This window comes from Carassius gibelio, chromosome B4 (assembly GCF_023724105.1).
Source record: "Carassius gibelio isolate Cgi1373 ecotype wild population from Czech Republic chromosome B4, carGib1.2-hapl.c, whole genome shotgun sequence".
NCBI classification, from domain to species: domain Eukaryota; kingdom Metazoa; phylum Chordata; class Actinopteri; order Cypriniformes; family Cyprinidae; genus Carassius; species Carassius gibelio.
The window spans coordinates 20,606,911-20,624,606 of NC_068399.1; the positions used below are offsets into that span (position 1 = coordinate 20,606,911).

At 38.7% G+C, this 17,696-nt stretch overlaps 1 long non-coding RNA gene across 1 annotated transcript in view; it reads left to right on the plus strand.

Annotated features, from left to right (window-relative positions):
• LOC127956597 (uncharacterized) overlaps positions 1–14,429 on the plus strand; it is a 34,898-nt gene extending 20,469 nt beyond the window's left edge. The window contains exons 2-3 of the long non-coding RNA XR_008153601.1: positions 565–638; positions 12,940–14,429. This is a non-coding gene — a long non-coding RNA (uncharacterized LOC127956597). The remainder of the gene's footprint in view (positions 1–564; positions 639–12,939) is intronic.
• Positions 14,430–17,696: the final 3,267 nt, after the last annotated feature.

Below are 17,696 nucleotides of genomic sequence, written 5' to 3' on the forward strand. Positions count from 1 at the left end.
CCAAACTCAAATTGGCCAATATGAATGAGAATCAAATTACTCCCTAAACTCTCATGCCATCACATCCGATTCTTTCATGCAATGCAAACGTACAAGTCTCAACATATAGACTAGATTGAGTTGATCGCTCCTGCCAGAAGTCGGCCAGATAAACTTCAGCCTGAGCTGGTTTCTACCTGCTCCATCTCTGTGTGGGAGTTTGCTGACCCATTGTCACACTCACCGTTGTGTGTTTGACTGAACGTGTGTACTACTCCAGATGTGTACTGCTGTGCACTTTGCCTGGTTGTGCAACCAGCATGAATCATTGGGCAACAGGTCATAAAAATTGTTATTCAAAGGAGCACCACACAAGAAACTGGACTTTAGAGAACTTTGCAGGAAACCTTGCACAGCTGTACCTGCGCAATGTGCGTGTTTGTGTGTGTCAACAGTTTCATTACCGGGAGAAATAGATGCAGCACATTGAAACAGAGAATGAGAAGACAAAAGAGAGAGAGAGTGATGTGATCGCTCATTTGAAGAGGGGAAACGGCAGTGAACACTTGTCTGCTCTCTTTCTAGCACCTGCTTGTCAACGTGGCTGAATGGACTGTGAGAGCGAGAGAGGAGAGAGAGAGAGAGAGAGGGAGCTGGAGGTGAGTTCACATCGTCCGCACACATTGTTTTGATCGGTCCTGTGTTTTTTATCCCCACTGTTGGCCTGCGCTGGAGTGTTTATATGTCTGGGACATTCACACTCACATGGACCGACACTCCTGACTTCCTTCAGAGAATTTATCCTTTGACAAATATGTGGGTTGTTGAACTTAAACAGATTTGCATATGTAAACTTCTGAAGTGATTTGGACGAAAAAACCAAAGCCTTTTGAGGCTTTTAACAGATGCTTAGCTTTGGTGATATTTTCAAATTATGTAAAATGAGATTAGGAAAGAGTTTTATTCAATGTTATGTAATTTGTCAAGTTATGTCATGTTCCCAGATTAACCAGCAGCTGAAAACAGCTGTACAACATAGCAATTCCTACAGCTTGGATGGAATAAAAATATTGATGTCTTTGTCTCAGTTGTTTCTCCTACACAGAAATGAAATTGAGATTTAATCTATTAAATCTCATAAACAAAGTCTCAAACTGATAGGATTTAAAATTTAGGAATGATAAGGAAATTCAAAAAGTCTTCAAAAGTCAGAAAATTCAATATGAACTTAAACATTTCTTCCTCATTTAAACTGCAATTCCCTTTAATTTTATGCCACAATGCACTTGCAATATGTCAACGAATGCCTCATTTGTTTCTAACTCTATTTTTGCATCAGAAGAAACATGTAAGTTGATATTCAAAGTCTCTCAAACTGTGTAGGAAAAAAAATATAGTAAAGTCAATGAGTTCACCACTCTGTCTGCGTGTGGTTAGGATATCACGCACAGTGAGAAAGGCAGAGGAAGGGCTGTGACAAGTACTACTGAAATTAATCTGTCACAATAGGTCGGCTCCAGGAAGGCTGAGCGCTGTGATTGGCTGAATGACATGTCCCTCAAGCATATTTTGTTTGTGGTTGGATGGTGCGTCCCTGGCTGAATGCCAAACCTCCTGCGGGGATTTTACCGCTTTCTTAGGAAAGCGATGTGCTGTCTGGGGTTTCCGGGGGACTGAGGCCTCGCTACAGTTGTGCAAAATGAAACGCTTTGAATCTCTACCTCGCTGCGCTTACGACACATACGAAAGTGTCCCGTACTCAAAGCCAGATCAAAGTTTGTGACATGTGTAGTCTGTGAGTGTTGTTTTTATCACTTGACGGGAGGTTTTGAATTGAGTTAAATGGAAACACCAAAGCAGTAACAAAGAAGATATGTGGGGAGATGATTCAGAAATATGTAAATGCAAAGTGAAGACAAATTGTGGAGAGGGAATATGGCTTTTGAGAATGGATACAAAGATTGAGTTTACACGTAAGTTGTGCTACAGACAAGAGTGATCCCATAAATCATACAGTAAAGTGCTGTTATTTTTCAAATGGGATGGTTACAGAAGCTTCATTTTTAGGTGAACTGTCACTTTAAGAACATATATGGGAAAGAAATAGAGAATTAGAGAGAAAAGACAATAAAGTTAAAGTGCATAATGCAGGTTAGAGACCCATTGAGTCAATGTATAGAAAAATAGTGTAGGAACTAGATTTTCTCTAAAATATACTTCTAAATATGCTAATTGAGGCTTCTGGAGTAGTTTTTGTGGGAAAGTTTAATTTCCGTATCTGAAAATTGGCAAAACCGGAAGTGACGTAACGAGATGGAGTGCGGTCAATTTAAGCAAAAAGTAAACAACGGATCGCAATGACAGTTCAGACGCTGAGGAAATTGTAAATGTTTATTCATACTCGTATAGCGGACCACAGCCACACAATTATGAGCCTGCTATGCAGCCAAGAGAGCGGGGACAGGCCTCGCTGCACTTATAAGAATATTTTACTATACATTGACTCAATGGGTCTCTAACTTGCAATATGCACTTTAAGAGAAGCAGAGAAACCTGGACTCCTGTTAAGGCAGGGGCGAAGGTGACGCCAAAAAAGAACATTCTTTGGCCGGCTGATGGTTGTTGTAAAAAGACACTCAAGAACACAATGTTCAGCTCTGTGTTTGCCAAGAGGCACTGCAATGATAAACAAGAACCACGTGTGTCCAGAAAATGTCATAGAGATCCCCCGAAAAAAAGTGAAGAAAACGATTTCTCTATTTAAACAAAAGCTAAATCAGTTTCCTGTTTCACTCTATTATTCTGTGACTTATTAATTCTGCCTTTACTTTATGACAGCAAGTACCAGGCCATGGCCTGACATGCAAGATAAGCCTGTCTTTTTGTATAGGCTGACCAGCACAATTTTCCCTAAGCTAGTGTGTCAGTAATCATTGGCAGCTGCAAAGTGACAGTTTAAACCTATTGTAGTCAGACCTATTAATAGTACTATTATTTAGAGTTAGTGATTTCAACAAAAAAATCTTTTTTTATTTCTTTTTTTGTCTTTTGAATGGGAAAAAAGTCAGAAAAATCCCATAATAACCTGGGGAATACCAGCTGCAGAAAACAGAATATCATTGAATCACAGAGTTAGGCATATAGCATAGCAATATGCTAAAATCTACTCAGAAAACCTTAGCAACTGCATAGCAATGCCTTTGCAATATAATGAGAATACTTTTTGTGCACAAAAAGAACAATAAAACAACAATTCTTCACTCAGAGGTACCATCTTCCATCATTTTGGAGAGTACCTCAGAATGTAACCAGTGTTGTTTATGTTCAGTAGAAAGCGAGCACATGCTGAATGTAAACAATTCTGATTACGTTGATTACGTTCTGGGGTACTCTCCAAAATGGCAGAAGACGGTAACTTGGGGAGAAGAATTGTTGAATAAATTATGTTATTGTTTTCTTTGCGCACAAAAGTATTCTCACTGCTTTGTAAAATTACGGTTGAACTCCTGAAAGCGCTCTGATTTCATCAAAAATTGTAATTTGTGTTCTGAAGATGAACGAAGATCTTACGGGTTTGGAACGACACAAGGGAGAGTAATAGACAGAATTTCCATATTTGGGTGAACTATCCCTTTAAACACCTAGTTTTGATCTGTCACGTAGTTTTTTTTACTGACCACAAGATGGTAGTGTCAACACTCAGTCAACCTTATTTCTAAAAAGTGACACTTAAAGAGATGGCTCACCCAATCCTGTCATCATTTACTCCACAAGAAAGAAAGTTATTCTCAGTAATGTTTGTGACCATTGACTTTTGGTGTCCAAAGTATCTTCTAAAAATATTATGTTACACAGAAGAAAGTAATTCATACAGGTATGGAATAATCTTTTCATTTTTAGATGAACTATCCCTTTAATGCTCTGTAGTTATGCACTCTGAACAAATTCTCCACAATCATTGATTTAGGACCCACAGGCTGCTCAAACACTTTCTGAGCTTAAATGCAAGTGAGAATGAGAAAGCACTCTGTTATGATGAAAACATGGCGGTGTGCATGTGTGTGTATGTGTGATCCACTGCTGCAGTGTCATTACCCGGAGCTGGGGGACCGCTCAGCAGTGACAGGCCTTTTAATGAGCCTATTAAGAGCACGGCAAAGACCAGGCGTCATTAGTGGCACAGCGGACACAGCACACCCTGGGGAGAGGATACTTTTGGCAGACACACTGGGATGGCAAGGATGTGATGGTTTGGTGCTAACTGGCATCTCGTTGGCATACGTACACACACAGGATGGGTGTTCTCCAGTATCTGGAGTGATAATTGCTCGGTACGCCAAAAGTGTTTTACAACAATCAGGCCCAGGCTGGACTATTCAGTTAAAGGGATAGTTCACCCAAAAAATAAAATTCTGTTATTAATTACTCAATCTCAAGTCGTTTCAAACCCGTAAGACCTTTGTTCATCTTCAGAACACAAATGAAAATATTTTTGATGCATTCCGAGAGCTCCCTGACCCTGCATAGACACATGATCAAGGATCAGAAACATAGCAAGGTGATCCTTAAAAAAATCCATGTGACATCAGTGGTTCAACTGTAATATTACGAAGCTACGAGAATATGTTTTCGTCTATCATCTCCACGTCACCCTATAGTGCCATTTTGGAGAGTATCACATACATTGTGGTCTATGGGAGGGTCAGAGAGCTCTCGGAATTCATCAAAAATATCGTCGTTTGTGATCAGAGGATGAACGAAGGTCTTACAGGTTTGGAACGACATGGAGGTGAGTAATGACAGAATTTTTATTTTCCTTTAAGTACTTAAGTAAACAAACTTGGTAAACAAACACATATTTAAAAAAATAAAATATATAAAAAATAATATATAAGCCCACATAGACTCACTGCACCTTTTCACCTAGTAGTAAATATCAAATCCGACTTGGTTCGTTTCCCATTTCCTTCAAAAAAGGCAAGATGGAAAAAAGTTTCTGCGGAAATGCCGGACTGCTCATTTATAATAAATCTATATTGTTCTTTATAAATCTCACCTAATGCATTTGACTCATTAGTATTGTGACATTATTATGAGTCTCACTTTGACAGTTATGAATACTGTTCTCTTCAGTCAATCCATATTTAGTCATATCCTCCGGTCTAGTATTGACTTGGCGTCCTCAGAAGGTAATATCTTGACTTCCGAGCAAGCTATACTGAAAGATGACAGTGCGCAGTTGGATGGCCATTATGTTAACGCCCCTAAATGGTGACAGATCACTGTGGTGATGAGAGCCTGACTCATCAGTTTTATGAGAGTCAGAGCGCTATGGAAAGACTTGACCTCATAGGAGGAGAGCACTTCAGATAGTCAAGTGCATGAATATGTCTCTGCAAGGTATGTGTGTGTGTGTTATTTTTCATTTCACATGTTGATGCTAGAGGACCTGTAAGGTGTGCAGTTGCATGTGAAAGTATGACTGACATTCTAATATTCTCTCTGATTATACAGCATGGATGCTTATAAACGTCAGTGGTGTGTTAAAATTATACACCTTAGACGGAGGCGGCTTTCTTGTAACCCTAAAATAGGGGGTTATATTTATGTGTTTGTATGTTCTTTCACAAAACGTAATTGCGTTGTGGCTTGCTAAGACAAGCATAGCTATTTTTTCTACACGCTAAAGGTTTACAAACCCCAAGTATTTAACGATTTGTGCTATGGATGTGAATAGTAGCTAACCATTTCCACACGATGTACAATAGAACAACTACTTTAAAGAGAAACCAGAATATCATATTCAACGTTTGACTTGTGACCGTAATCAATCGCATTCTAACATCATTGTGGCAAGTTTTGCATGGGGAAGCACTATTAAAAATGTGAAGGATAGGTATTTGACTGCTGTATTGATATCGAGGATTGTTAGGTCTTGTCTGTACTGCTGAAGCCTAAATATTAGGAAGTACAGTGTGACTCAGAAATATATCTCACACTTGTATAATTGTATGTTTTTATCTCTATGGTTACAGATGAATAAACATCTCGGAGCCTCAATTATTCAACAAATGAAGAGCTTGAAGGTCTGTTATCTGACAAAGTTACATAATTTGCTGGAAAATGGATGCTCTTGATCTTTGGCACAGGAAAATATATAAATATTGACTTTCATGAGAGAGATTTTGCACTGTGAAGAAGGCTGTTGTGGAGATTCGCGTGTGTGTATCAAAGTTATGCTGTGTCTAGTCAAGGTTAGTTCGATAAGAAGAGCGTGTTTGGGCAGTTGCCAGGACACTGTTATGCAGTGGTACTGGTCTTGGCAAACTTACTTATGTGAACGATGTGTCATTGCCATCTTTTTAGGGGTCACTATGTAGTCTGCACAGGTGATCCCAAAAAATTCCTCTGCCAACAGGAATGATAAATGCCCTGTGTGTGCAATGGCTCGTTTGTTTACCTGGTGTGGGGAACGTCAGGAATGTGTGTGTGTGTGTGTGTGTGTGTGTGTGTGTTTGCGTATGTGTGGGCGAGCATTTGCGTGATGGTACGCGTTGTGAAACCTGGTCATAATGACATTCTGGCATTGTCCCATACCACACCTTAACTTCTTATGAGCAGCAGTTGATGTATAAGTGGCGATAGAAAAGTTCCATCGTTGATAGTTTTTGGTGAGAAGAGCAAAGTGTGGGAAAAGGAGAGCCGGACGGATCTCAAAAAAGACTTCTGATGTGTTTGTGGTTGTTGATGCCAAGATAAGCCCTATAACATGTTACCCTCTCAACCAATCAGAACTGATTACAGGGGAACGGCACGCTGATGAGAGGCCAAAATTATTTATTGTCACGAAGATCTGCTGATATCAAACTTTTTGAGTAGCAGTAAATTTCTGAATTTTGTTTTGCCCCGCCCACCAATACATGCGCTTAGTAGGTAAATGACAAGAGCAGCAAACGCAGGTCTATGCAGAAACCAAATGATAAACCTTATTTGATCACAACTTTTTTCTTTGTTCACTTCATTTTACCGCTGAATTATTTACAAACAAGGCACAATTTAAAGCAGGATTTTCAGAAAGATTTAATACTAAAAGACGAATCTGTGCAGACTATATTGGATCTGATGTTTCACCATACAAGTGTGAGTAACTGCTTCATTTACATTTTTAGCTGACACTTTTATCCAAAGCGACTTACAATTGCTATATATGTCAGAGGTCGCACGCCTCTGGAGCAACTAGGGGTTAAGTGTCTTGCTCAGGGACACATTGGTGTCTCACAGTGGATTTGAACCTGGGTCTCTCACACCAAAGGTATGTGTCTTATCCACTGCGCCATCACCACCTCTAAAACATAGCAGCACATATCTGTAATACAAAACTAATTTGTAATCATATCTTCAGTAGCTGTTTTCACTCTAAATAAGGCATAAGGAGGAAATGTCCTTTTATGTCCAGATAGGCATGATAATTACAGTAAAACTGATGGTGGATTCCCCGTGGGAGGTCTTGTTGTGATGTTGGAGGGCCTGAGATAACAGCATGTCAAAGGATGAGGGTTGGTTAAGCAGCAGGAGGACAAGGAGGAAGTGGCCCATTTTGGCAGATTCCTACAGAGAGAGTTGCTAGAGGGTTGTGGGTAGTGATTGACAAATTAGGGTGAGTGAAAGTGAAGGATCAAGTGATTCAGTCACTCGTGACAGAGAAATGGGATGCTGGATGGGGTAAAGGGTCAGCGGAACAAGAGTAGAGGAGTGTGCATCACACACACACACACTCTCTTAACCTCACATTCCTGTGAGTTAAGGGAAATGACTGTAGTATGAGTCGAGCGCCCAAGCCTGTGATCTCGACGCAGTGCGGCGCCACTGTTGACTCCGTCCGCCCTTGTGTGAGGTCTGCCACCGGATTCCTATGCTGTGAGTGGATGCAGCACCTGCAAGAATGACCACTTTCCTGTTACTGGATCCATTCTGTGGCGGCGATGAGCATGTGCACTTGTGGAATTCCCCTTGAGTAACAAAAGAGTCAGAAAGAAACTGAGAGAGATGGACTGCCTGTCTTTTACAGTTATTAAACTTTCATTTTCACTCTCAGAATTAACTCTGTCAGGAAGGTCATGTGCCTTTCTTTTTTTAGTTAACTAATTAAGCATGTTTTATTTTGCATTTGCATTTTCACTGCATACTTGTGATCTGAATAAATGTTATGCAGTTTCCAAACCAAGCGTTACATAAAGCTGGCCGCAAAAGCATGTAGTCACGAGCAACAGAATGTTCTGTCGCTTAATTGGGTTCTAATTATGTAGCCACGCCCACTATAAACATCATTGGTTAAAAATTCTGCTAAAAAAAGTGTATCTGAAATGTTGGCTGCCATAATAAGTTCCACTTTCAGTGTGAATAAATTCCTAATCTAGGTTAGGTTGCGTGTTATGAGCAGTGCGCTTGATGTGTTATTCAGGTTATAAGCATTCCCGTGTTGCCATAATGAATTCTCCGTGCACTGAATTTTGCAAAGGCACCTTCTGATTCTGAACTACAGATCATTAGTTTTTACTGAAGCAGCAGTGTTTATTCTACAACTAGTTTGGGCAAAAAATTCCCTCAAGCTTTCCAAATAATTACAGGCTGCAAAAAATACATTTTTCTTCAAAACATCTGTTGCGGTGACAAGTTGTTTTTGATTGAGCTCATCCATTTCCATTGGCCCTCCCTTTTCCTCTCAGCAACCTCAAAGCGATGTGTCCTCAACCTCAAAACAATGTTCCTGCGTAACCAACCGTTTGTTTTCGAAGGAACCTTGTGAAACAGCACACCCCAGTGGCCGCATTAGTACTGTGGCTAAGAAATGAATTAGTGCCTGATTGAAGACACATGAAGCATTTACTAAAAGAGAGGCTAAGAGAGAAGAGGCGAGGGAGAAGGAAGAGAGACAAAGTGAGATTGGCTTGCCTGCGGACTCACTTGGCAGGAATCGCTTGACTGGATGTGTCGTATATGACGGTGTAAAACACGCACACACACACACAGACGCAGTGAGTGAAAGTAACAGGAGAGGCTGCTCTGGATCACTCTGTTGTGGAAAGTAGAGCAGCAAGGTTCCTTCGCAGGATTCTCTCAGTTGCTGTTGGATGGTGAATGAAGTCAGGAGATGTCTGCGTGACAGTGAGTGTTACTTTTAAAATCGGTAAATCATTAATCGGTGATGTTGACGCTTTTACTGAGATATGGTGTGTTTGTGTCTGGTGTCAAAGCAGTGTGTTTCTTGGGCTTCAGCTTACAGGTGTACTGGCATTCAAATAAGTAGCTTGTTGGTGTTTAACTCAATAAACAGCACACTTCTTACCAGATTATTTTAGCAGATACTAATATACAATGTGACTCACAGGTTTATCTTTTCAGTATGAGTCTACCCAGAGAATCCATCTTATGATCTAAATATTGTTTGCATCAGTTGAGCTACAGGAATAGAAACTAAAACAAGAACATTAAGGTGATGTTTTTCTGTGACTGACTGAGAGTCACCACCATAAGCTACTACTAAATATTGTAGAAACATAATTTTCTGAAAAGTTGCTTTGTAACGATTTGTATTGTAAAAAGCGCTATACAAATAAATTTGAATTGAATTGAATTTCAGCTTGTTTCAAATGTAATGTTATTTTATTCTGAGCATAATTTAACTAACCTTTTAGAAATGTAAACAAACATTTCCAAAGTATAGTTTCTAATAAAGCCTGCTTTCAGAAATGTCAAAGTGCATTCCTATAGAACAGTTTGAACTATGTAAAGTATTTAAATTCAAGTTCCTGCTTGGGATGATTCCACTAAGACTGTTGAATGACTATCAGGTTTTTGTAGTTTTTCTTTTTCTCTTTCGATCTCATTTTGTCATGCACATAAGTTGCATTTTATTCATTGTGTTGGTTTGCCTTGTGACATCTGCCCACGCTTTGGCTCATAGAACAACTGTTGCTGAATGCAGCTGTAGGTGTGGCCAGGACGCACCTTGACCCATTACGTCCACCTGCCCACCTGTAAAACTTTATCAGCTTTATTACCATCTTTATCACCACCCACGTACAAACTATCAGTCAATAGTTTGGACAAACCTGCTTATTATTATGTATTACTGATTCCTACAATTTACAATTATAGTAAATTCATTAAAATTATGAAGCATTCTATTATTATGTTGTTCCAAATCTGTACGATGTTGTTTCTTCTGTGAGACACAAAAAAATATATTTTTAAATAATGTGGAGCTCTATGGGTGTAACGTAGGCGTGGTGTCAACGGAGAGGGGATACATTTGCAGGCTTTATTAAAAGAGAGTGTCGTAAAAACAGGCAGGGTCCAGAAACAGCAAACAGTAACAGCAGGGACAAGGCAAAAGAGTAATCCAGATAAACAAGCGATGGTCAGGGCTGGCAGCAAATGATCAAAAACAAGGAAATAGTCCAGAATCAATATACAATAATCAGGAAACCAGGAAGGACAATGAAAGCTAAACATTCAATCAACAGCATAGTCAGAGAGTGTGTGTACCCTTCTAATGTGAGACAGCTGTGAACTGATGATGAGAGCCATGAGATCCATGACAGGTGATTGCAATTGATGATGTGTCCAGGCAGTCCCAGTTCGCGATGAGTGGCAAAGGGTGGAGGATGGGTTGCCCTCTGGCGGAGCTCATGGGCACTCCAGCTAGAGTTTGTGACATTGGCATCCAAAACAATGTAGGTTTGGACCCCACTGACTTTGTATGGACAAAAGTACACAATTTTCATTTGGATGAACTGTCTCTTTAAGAATGAGAGAAGCAAATTCAGTCAGGTGTGTTTAAAGTTTTGACTGGTACCACATTGCATAGTTGTTCCATAATGCGTCACCAGAAGTTGATTTACTGTGTACATATGACAGTGTACTGTTGAAAGAGCACATATTTGCATACAGTAACTTTGTGTGTGTTTGCATTCTTGAAGGCCTTATTCTGTCTGCTGTGCTGATTCATGGTAGGAGTGTCTGAAAAGTTCACGCTCATTAGCGTCATGTTAACTCATATTTCAGCCCTACTAGGCGCCTTAATCACCACAGGCTTTAATGAGATTGTGCTGACGTCGACAGGTGATGTCACTGCCACTGAAATATTCTAGGTCAGGCCCGGGTTTAATCAATGATAGTTTTAATGCTGCAAGATCAGGACAAAAAAGGCTACGGGTCAATGGTTTTTCCATTCTACGATATATATAAGTGTTGAAAATGAGTTAGGAGACGAATGTGTCATGCACAGTTGGAACAAAGAGGGCCGCAAAAGATTCAGGAGTGAAGCAGACTCCCTCTCCTCCCTGGTCTCCACGGTAACAGGCTTGGGTGCCACTATTACAGTTACTCAGTGTTTGAGTGTGAGTGGAGTGTGTGACCAGGTCGACATTTAAACGCTGCCATGTTTCTTAGCATTCAAAGCTGAATGAGAATGAGTAAAGAGGCGGGTGAGGAATATCTGTGAATGTGTTTGTGTGTGTGTGTGTATGTGTGTATTAGGGAAGTCTAGAAGACTGAGGGATGTTATTGCTCTTTTATCACTCAGAAGACTTCAAGTCTGTTTTGTTGAGTCAGTTTGCTACTTTTAAATGACTTCGGAGAGACAAAAAGACACAAATTTACATTTTGTTGTGATATGATTATAATTTAAAAAAAATTAATGGATATTGCTGTTCAACTGTTTAGGATCAGTAAGATTTTATGTTTTATAAAGAAGCTTCTTTTGATCATCAAGACAGCATTTATTTGATCGAAAATACAGGAAAATGTTAATTATGTGAAACATTATTGTAATTTATAATAATTGTCTTCCATTTTAATATACTTTAAAATATAATTTATTCCTGTGAAGAAAAGCTAAATTCTCCGTATCATTACTCCAGATTTTTAATCAATGCTGCAAATGAAATGGTTGATGAAAATTAAAGCTGCATCACAGAAAAAAAATATATTTTGAAATATATTAAAATAGGAACCCAATATTAGAAATTGAAATATTTCACAATATTACTGTTTTTTTTTTGTATTTTTGATCAAATAAATAAAGGCCTGAAGAGCATAAGAGACTCCATAAAAAAACATTAAAAGTCCAATTGATCCCAACTTTTGAACGGCAGTGTATGTTAATGATAATTTAAACTTTTGAAAATAAATTTGATTAAAAAAATGATTACAGACTTGAGTAAACTGACATTACAATTTGAGACATTAGCGAGATATTCTAAGAAAAATATTAAGTGAACAGATGACAAATCTGATTTAAAGGGACAGTAAACCCAAAAATAAGATAAATGTTTTATGGCTTTTTGTCAGTAAGGTCCAGTGTTGTAGACTCTTTTAGCTTTCAAAATATCTTTGTGATTCACAGAAGACAGTCCAATAGGCTCGTAACTCTGTGAGATAAATTACAGTTTTCATTTTTAGCCAGCAAGTCTCCATTTACTCTCTGTAATCTCTGTGCTGTCTATGAGACACAATTGAGTTACAAGCTTTGTCTTTTCTATTGGCCTCTATAGGTCTGTCATAGCTAATAGGACCATTGTGAAAAGTGTGAGCTGCACTTGCACACCTGTAGAGCCCAAATCTCACCAATACCACCCAAACTCCAGCCTGAATCTTGGCTACAATCTTATAGTAATGTTGACTCTGTGAACTCTTGGATTTTACACGGTTGTGTGCACTTACGGGGGCTTGTGTTTTGAAGAAAGCAGCACCAGTGCCAGCGAGAGGACAAGAGCTAGAGTTTCTCTTCCTTTATAGGAGCGCCAGATTTCTCAGATTTCTTTCAGATTTTATTCTTAAGGGTGTGTTATTTATGTATTTGTGTGTGCGTCTGTGTGTGATTGGGAGGGTTTACAGAGACACACCCTCTGTTATAGAGCGTGATCTTTATGTGATTTTTCTTTACTTCTTTTCCAGTGCGACTGTATTGGTGGTCCTGGGACAGGTGCTTTCTGGGTCACGGGGCGGTTGGAGCTTTGGAGGGATGACTGTATGTCTTTAAATGCTGTAAGACCTGCTAAAGAAGCTATCTGTGTGAACGAACGCTGCCTAGGCTGCGTTATCCAAGTTAAGGTAAGATGTAATCCAAAAATGACAGGTATGGCTGTTGGAAACTGCAACGTGTGTTTGTGGATGTACCAATGGTTATGTGAGTGTGGGAGAAATAAGTCTGAGATTAGCTCTGTCCCAAAACCTGGTGAGCTACATACACAAACGATTTCAAAGGTAGCACCCTCATAGAAATAATTTGAATGTTTTACATGAACATCAACTCAACTTGCTAGTCAGCATAGCACTAAATGTGAAGCACAAAAAGGTGAAATTCCAAGAGTTTGACGTTAGCATGTTGCTAAGCTAACGGCATATAAAAATACAGGTAAACAATCCATTTTAACTTAAATTTTTATACTTTTTAGTATTGAATGAAGTCTGTTTTACTCATCCCACCATCTTGGATTTTTTGGGGGGATCGAATGAGCTGAAAAACTGAGATTGCGTTATTCTTCTTGTGATGCTTCATTTGATTTTTGGCAAAATCTCTCAAGTTGTGACCACGACTATGATACCCTGTTTAGACAGGCAGCTCAGTAGGCTCTGGAAATATTGTGTTGGACAGATAAGGAACAAATTGTGTGTATACGTATGTGTGGGTGAGAAAGCGAGAGAGAGAGAGACGGACAGAAACTGAGAGCTGAAAGTACGTCAAAAGGAAGGTAACTCAATCTGGGCAGCTGTTAGCCATTCCACTGCAGTGCCACGTCTCAGTGCATTGACGTAGAGAGAATACCTGCTCCGGTTGTATGCTTTTGTGTGTGACGGCAGAAACGGTGGAAGTTTAACAGCGAGTCAGGCCTTACGTGAAGGTGAATAAAGCTGTAAAATGGAGAGAGAAAATAAGATGTCAACGTAAGATCAAGCTGTAACTCTGACGTACGTGCCAATGTGTCACGCCTCTTCTCCCATGTGGTCCTGGGCAAACAGAGGTGAATGTGTGTGCACTTCCCTGTGCAGACAAATTATGCCCTCGGGAAGATTGTAAAAAACAAGTTTTGTGATGTGGAGTTGAGTAACTTTGGAGGAACTTAGAATAATTGGCTTTTCCTACTCGAGCTCTGAGAAAATGACAAGACATTATTACATAACTGCTTTAGTGGCCAATGGTGAGGCAGAGCAAACACAGGAAAAAACCACACACACACGTGGTTTTTATGTGTGTTTCTTCTGTGGTATGCCTCCGGGCTTTGGCTTTGTATGCCAGGTAATCCTCCTGAAATAGCTGGATTACAGTGCATTTAAAGGAAAAATGCATCAACAAAGTATCTGAACTTTGCTATTTTCATCTATGTTTATGAAAATGTGCATGATTTTTGTGGAAAAAAAACGTTTTCTTAATACATTTTATTCATTTATATATTTTTATGTTTTTTGTTTGTTTATTTTAATTGTTATATATATATATATATATATATATATATATATATATATATATATATATATATATATATATATATATATATATAATTAGTGTTCTATATTTTTACGCTTTGTTTTGATATTTTTGGTTAGATTTATTTCTATATGTTTTGTTTCTATTATTCATTTTATAGGTTGTTTTTGTTTTGTTTAGACCAGGTCCACCAGTAATGTGTCCACAACTTAAGTGGAAATAGTTTGCAATGTGACACTTTCACAGCCAGTGGGAATATTTATATAATACAATAGAAAAATATATAAGACACTGTTGTATGGAGGAAGATTTTGGACAAATTAGATTTTAGTGTGGGCGGGGCTACTCAGCACAAAACCACAAAACTAAATTATGACCTGAATAGAATTTTCATTTATGGATGTATGTATTTTTTCTGCATATTTCCACCTTGTTACACTCGCTGTTTCCCAGAAAAAAAAAAAAAAAAAAAAAAAAAACTAACTTACATAAAATTGCTTATAAAATTTCCATTTATGATGTATTATTTTCAAGTAATATATTCAATCTTTTTATCAACTTGTTTTCTTTCTATTAGCTCAGAGTGTGTTTTTATTTTTGGAACTGATTGAACAGTTGATTTGGATCTAATTGATTGATCTGAACTTATGTCCTTCAGTTTTAGAAAGAACATTTTCAAGAATATTCAAAAATAATGCTTTTTTTAACTCAAAACTGAGGTGCAGGCCTACAACCAATCAGTTCCAAAAAGAAATCCAAAACCTGTGCTAAACAAAAGAAAACAAGTTTGGTGGCAATGTCACAAAACTATAAACTTGTTTTTTATTTTTTAATGCTGGTGATTTTAGACTGGGAACACCAAATTATGTAAGGGAATATCAGCACAGCACAAGGGTTAAGTACATTGTTCTGTGGAGGTCAGTAGGTAGCTGGGTAAAAAATGGGCTCGGTTGTTTTGTTAATGGCCCTATAAAACCATGACCCAGGCTCTTTCAGAGGAAGAAATACAATCACAATTCAATCTTTAAAAAAATAATCCCACATTTTGCCAGTGTTTGTTATGAGCTTAATCATATTTCATGTCTCATTGGATAAGGACTTTGCTCTCTCAAAACATGACATTAAGGAAGCGTCGATTTAGCATGCACATGACGTGCCAGTGGACAATGAAATACACTGCAGTCCGTGGCTGACGTGATGCTCTGGCTTTCTCTTGAAAGCTAGATTAATGTTTCCACCTTGACATAAACACTCTCTCTCTAGCCTCAGACTGTCAAGATGTATTGAATGAATTAAATGTTTTTTCATCTTTTATCTAGAGCACAACCCATCAATATCCTGCATTCAGAAGCATACCGTTCACAGTCATTAAACAACCCCTTATTATTCATTTATCGCTGAGAGAGATTGAAAAACGTACCTGTTTTGTGGTGTTATTGATCGATGCCAGATCTGTAAAAGTTATTGAAGCAAGACGTCATTGTGGGATTGGTGCTGAAAGTAATCACTCAGAGAGAGGGGAATGAGGTTGTAGACCATTTGAAAACACAGATGAGTCATCAGTCTAATGGTTAAAAGACAGGCTACAATTATCCAGAAGGTAATAACCGTGCAGGCGGACGTTCTGTTTTATATTGCATGTCTTTGATAGTGTCTATCCGTGGCAGACTTAGTTTCATCCTTGCACAGATGTTATCAGGCAGCCGTAATGTAACAAGATGTAGGTGGTAACCTAATTCACAAAACTACCATACGTCAGAGCTGTTTTAAGGTTTCAAGCACTCAGCAATGAGAGTTTACAACTGCCGAGGTGTATTATGGGGATTCAGTTCTCAGTATTAATCAGACACACCCCATGTGAAGTTCATTCAGAGCTTGAATTTACTGAATTGCAATTTTAACAGTTAATGCATTCAGGGAAATTAAATGTGTTTCCACCCTGGTTGACATTTGACAAGTTAATTTATTAAATATGCAGAAAAATATAAAATTAAATACAAATTGCTATAGTTGGCATGTAATAAATCTGTTTGTAATCTATCTATACATCCGTCTACAATATCCATGTATCTATCCATATGTCTTTCTGTAGTATCTATATTCAATGCATATATCTGTCCATCATCATCTATATATCATCTAACTATATCTATCCATCCATATATCAATCCATTATCTACGTATCCATCCATTCACACATTTATCCATCCTCTATATCCATCCAACCATATTTGTCCATATATCAATCCTCTATCTAATATCCATCCATCCTCTAAATATCCATCATTTATCCATTCTCTAACTTAAAAGATTTTTTAAATTGATTAAAAACATTAAATATTTTTTCTTTCAGAAATAATAATAAAATGTACTATAATAAGATCCGACCCCACTTTAAAGGCCAAGTATAGTTTGAATGCAAAGAAAACCTTGATTCTTCACTCAGTTCACTTTTGGTCCACTGGGGTTCTGAGCTTTTCATTTAAAAAGAACTCAAGTGTGAAAACTTGTAGTATTAGCTGTTAAATATATAACCAGACATTGATTTGTTTGGGGCTTTTACCCACACACAATAATTAGCCTGACTGAGTGTTCATCTCACCTCACACAATGCAACTCCCAGTAGAGTGTTTCTATTGTGTGCGCTGAACTGTAATGTCACTGGGGCCCCACACCAGGTTTCTGGGAAAAAGAGTCACGTTTACTGTAATACGTTCCTTTTTTTTTTCTCCAGCACTTCAGTTTTGGGAAGCAGCCTTGGCCCCGGGCCCTCTGTTAAGATATCTCTGCTTTATGACTCGTCCCTGTGGTTTGCTGGAAGGCTGACCCCGTGCGGCTGACAAGCCATCAAAGCAAAGACTGTGTGAACAACACACAGGCAACTGCGGCAGAGTTATTTTTTTTCCTTTGCTGTTAATCGCCGCTGAGATGAACCCTCTGACAGATGATCTGATTTAAGGCTTGTTTGCGGCGTGAGTCAGAGGAAGTACGCTTCCACGCACGTGCAGTGAAATGAAGAACAAATGTGCATTGTAAACTGGGGGGGGGGGGGGGTAACAGACATCCCTAAAGATTGAGGGGGGAATGGTGAATGGCAAGCCGTGAGTCAGTTAAGACTCATGGTACTTATTCAATTATGCATACATGCCTAGGAGACTTCCAAGAAGCTATTCCCTCACAGACAGGAATGTGTCATTTCTCGGAAAACGGTGTTGGTTTAAATATA